At 32.5% G+C, this 4,647-nt stretch overlaps 1 pseudogene across 1 annotated transcript in view; it reads right to left on the bottom strand.

Moving 5' to 3' along the window:
* Positions 1 to 4,647, bottom strand: part of LOC105553537 — a 55,043-nt pseudogene that overhangs the window by 25,783 nt on the left and 24,613 nt on the right. Inside the window, exon 5 of the transcript XR_001008171.1 lies at positions 2,132 to 4,472. The product of XR_001008171.1 is annotated as a zinc finger protein 726-like (transcript). The remainder of the gene's footprint in view (positions 1 to 2,131; positions 4,473 to 4,647) is intronic.

The following is a 4,647-nucleotide window of genomic DNA, read 5'->3' as shown; positions in this document are numbered from 1 at the left end:
AAAAGTTATACGGTAATAAATTTAATACAAAGCAGAGAGCATAGACTTACTTTCAGTAATTTTGAGAATTTTTGTTTTCTCTCTAGTAAATTAGACACCTTCTTAAAATGATTTATTTTGTTCCAATATTACTTTTTTTTGGCTAAAAATAGTTTCAAACATACACTAACACAAACACACTACATAATTTATTTACACCTAAGATTTATCTTTAGACTAATAGATCTGTATATTTAATTCCATGTAAATCAATACTAAGAGTTCATATATGCTTGCAGCCAGAGGCCACATGTTCAAATAAAAATATATTAAAATTTTAAAAAATATTTATTCAGGACACAGAAATATATGGATTTTACTTGGGTTTGTATATAATTTTCATTATGACCATAAAAATGACCCTGTAGTCAATAACAACTTAATTGTACATTTAAAAGTAACTAAAACTGAAGAACTGAATTGCTTGTAATACAAAGAATAAATGCTAGAGGTAATGGATATGTCATTTCCTCTGATGTGATTATTACATATCACATGCCTGTATCAAAATATGCCATATATGGCATAAACATATACACATATTACATATCCACAAAAATTAAGAAAAATAAATTTGAATGTAAAAATAAGAATAAAATTTAACCTATAGGAACAGTATTTTTTAACTTATTGGCAATTTAAAGCCACTGGCAAAAAGATTACTAGAGATCTCAGTCCATTATCTTACCAAATAGTGTATTGTTACCATCTTTTACCTACACCACTGAATAAGGTGGAATAGGTTAAAGTTAGTGGCATAATGCTTCAATGAATTCACGATAGTATTTAACATGTTAAAAATGCTGAATTAAAAAGTTCACACATAATTTATAATTTTAAAATATAATGTATATTATTCCATAAAAGTACAATATTACTAACTTAATGTTAACTAAATAAGAAAGTTTTTCTTTCATAATGATGCAGAAAAATATTACTCTGAACACCTACCTCATGCATAACTCAATATTATGTTAACCCAAAGAGCCTCTTTACTTAAATTTTCATCATGTATCTTGCATTTTAAGGTCCTTACCTTTCCATAGAAAAGGTCATAAATAATGCCTACCTAATAAAAAAGAATCTCTCATATCTTTTATGCAGCAACAATTAGTCACGTTTTCACATGTGAATACACTAGGAATGGTGAAACAGCATGAAGTAATTTAAGAGTTTAACTCCATTATTATTCGCTTTTAAAAAATTCTGTATTTTCAAAAAAAATGTATACTTTGAATGTAATTATAACTCTCCAAAAAAATTCTACTTCTTTTAAAGTTATACATAATTAATGTTTACACGAACTTTAGTTTGTATTATTTCCTACACTCAGCACTCTGATTTAGTGTAATGTCTAAAGTTTGAGTGCCCTAGATATTTCTACCGTGAATTATTCCCTGATATTTACATAGACTTAATTTTGGATTGAACATCTTTCATATTTAATGCATCTGCAAAAATATATTTTAGTATGAACTCTTTGGTGTTTTATAATTTGTAGTTTTTGAAAAAATGTTTTTCCAAATTCAGCATATTTGTAGGGTTTTCTTCAATATAAACTCCCTGATACTGAACAAAATTTTAATAACTGCCTCAGGGTTTTCCTCTAGTACAAAATGTGTACAATGAGCTCTGTGATACAAGTAAAGGTATTACAACCCTCTTCATATTTGTAATGCTTTTTCAAAATAAATACTCTTCTGCACTTTAAAGACATACGTTCTTATCTTTTGATGGTAATTAGACTTTTAATGCTTTTATTTAGTATGAACTCTTTGATTTTGAGTAAGATGTGAGCAGGTATTAATGGTTTTTTTACTTTGTCTGTATTTGTACATTTGTTTTCAAATATAAACGCTTTCTGGTGCAATAAGCTGTAAGCATTGGTTAGAAGCTTGGCCACATTGTTCACAGTGGTAGTTTTTTCCAGTATGAATTATCTTACCCACAATCAATTGTTGACAATCATTTAAAGTCTTTGTCACATTCTTCACATTTCTAGGATTTGTCAGGAGCATGATTTTCTTTGTTTAGAAAAGTTTGAGGTGCTGTCAAAAGCATTGGCACATCTTTCAGATCTGCAGTTTGTCTTCAGTATGAATAATCTTATATCTGTTAAGAATTGAGGACTTTTTTAGACTTTCCATATTATTCACACTTGTAAGATTTCTCTCCAATATGAGTTATCTTATCTGTAGTGAGATGTAAGGACTGGTTAAAGGCTTTGCCAATTTTTTCCCATTTGTAGGGTTGCTGTCCAGCATGAATTTTTTTATGTTTAGTTAGGGCTGAGGACTAGAAAAACACTTTGCCACATTCTTCACATTTGTAGGGTTTTACTCCAGTATGAAATTATCTTATGTTTAATAAAGGTTGAAGACAGGTTAAAAGATTTCCCACATTTCTTCAGATTTGCAGGGTTTCTCTCCAGTTTGAATTCTCTTATGGTTACTCAGGATTGAAGACTGCTTAAAGGCTTTGCCACATTTTTCACATTTTTAAGGTTTCTCTTCAGTATGAATTATGTTTAGTAAGAGTTGAGGAACATTTAAAGGCTTTGCCACATTTTTCACATTTGTAAGGTTTCTCTCCAGTGTGCATCCTCTTACGTCTACTTAGGGGTGAGGATCATATGCTTTGCCACATTCTTCACATTTGTAGGGGTTATTTGCAGTATGAATTATCTTATGTGTAGTAAGATTTGAGAATCGATTAAAAGCTTTCCCATATTCTTCACACTTGTAAGGTTCCTCTCCAGTGTGAATTATCTAATGTTTAGTAAGATTTGAGGATTAAAAGCTTTTTCACATTCTTCACATTTGTAGGGTTTCTCTCCAGTGTGCATCCTCTTATGTTTAGCGTTGAGGACCATATACATGCTTTGCCACATTCTTCACATTTGTAGGGTTTCTCTCTAGTATGAATTATCTCATGTTCAGTAAGGGTTGAGAAACTTATAAATGCTTTCCCACATGCTTTACCCTTTTTAAGGTTTCTCTCAAGTATGAATTCTCTTATGCTTAAAAAGGGTTGAGGACCAGATAAATGATTTACCACATTTGTCACACTTGTAAGGTTTCTCTCCATTATGAATTATCTTATGCGTAGCAAGATTTGAGGATCGATTAAACGCTTTGCCACATTCTTCACACTTGTAAGGTTTCTCTCCAGTATGAATTATCTTATGTGTACTAAGATTTGAGGATTGACTAAAAGCTTTGCCACATTCTTCACATTTGTAGGGTTTCTCTCCAGTGTGAATCCTCTTATGTTTAGATAGGGTTGAGGACAATATAAAAGCTTTGCCACATTCTTCACATTTGTAGGGTTTCTCTCCAGTATGAATTATCTTATGTGCAGTAAGGGTTGAGGATTGGCTAAAAGCTTTGCCACATTCTTCACATGTGTAGGGTTTCTCTCCAGTGTGCATTCTCTTATGTGTAGTTAGGGCTGAGGATCGGCTAAATGCTTTACCACATTCTTCACATTTGTAGGGTTTCTCTCTAGTATGAATTTTCTTATGTTCAGTAAGGTTTGAGGACCATATAAATGCTTTGCCACATTCTTCACACTTGTAAGGCTTCTCTCCAGTATGAATTATCTTATGTTTAGTAAGATTTGAGGATCGATGAAAAGCTTTGCCACATTCTTCACATTTGAAGGGTTTCTCTCCAGTGTGAATCCTTTTATGTTTACTTAGGGTTGAGGGCCATATAAATGCCTTATCACATTCTTCACATTTGTAGGGTTTCTCTCCGGTATGAATTATCCTATGTGTAGTAAGGTGTCCGAACTGTCTAAAAGCTTTGGCACATTCTTCACATTTGTAGGGTTTCTCTCCCGTGTGCAGCCTCTTATGTCTAGTTAGGGTTGAGGACCATACAAATGCTTTGCCACATTCTTCACATTTGTAGGGTTTCTCTCCAATGTGCATCCTCTTATGTATGGTTAGGGCTGAGGGTTGGCTAAATGCTTTACCACATTCTTCACATTTGCAGGGTTTCTCTCCAGTGTGTATCCTCTTATGTATGGTTAGTGTGGAGGATTGGCTAAATGCTTTGCCACATTCTTCACACTTGTAAGGTTTCTCTGCAGTATGAGTTATCTTATGTGTAGCATAATTTGAGGATCGATTAAAAGCTCTGCCATATTCTTCACATTTGTAGGGCTTTTCTTCAGTATGAGGCTTCTTATGATTAGTAAGAGTTGAGGACCAATTAAAGGTTTTTCTACATTCTTTACATTTGTATGGCTTCTCTGTAGTATAAATGCTTTTATGGTGGGTTTTGTGTGAAAGCATGCAAAATGATTTGACACAATTTTTACATTTGAAAGGTTTCTTTCTAGTATGTCTTATCTTATATCTGTTTAAATTTATAAATTTATAAAAGACTTTCATATATTTACCACATTGAGATACTTTGCCCTGGGTAGTTGTGAAACACTGGTTAAGTCCATTATAGCCTTCTTTGTGTACCTTACACTCATCCACACTTTTACAACCTTTTCTTAACTGTAAGTTCTCATGTCCACATTTTTCAAATCTTCTTAGTATTACTTTTTGAAAAGAATCTTCCATGCCCTGCTCTGGCCAAATGTCTTGAGCAA

This window comes from Mandrillus leucophaeus, unplaced genomic scaffold (genome assembly GCF_000951045.1).
Source record: "Mandrillus leucophaeus isolate KB7577 unplaced genomic scaffold, Mleu.le_1.0 Scaffold1168, whole genome shotgun sequence".
Classification (NCBI taxonomy): domain Eukaryota; kingdom Metazoa; phylum Chordata; class Mammalia; order Primates; family Cercopithecidae; genus Mandrillus; species Mandrillus leucophaeus.
This window is presented reverse-complemented; position numbering and strand designations above follow the sequence as displayed.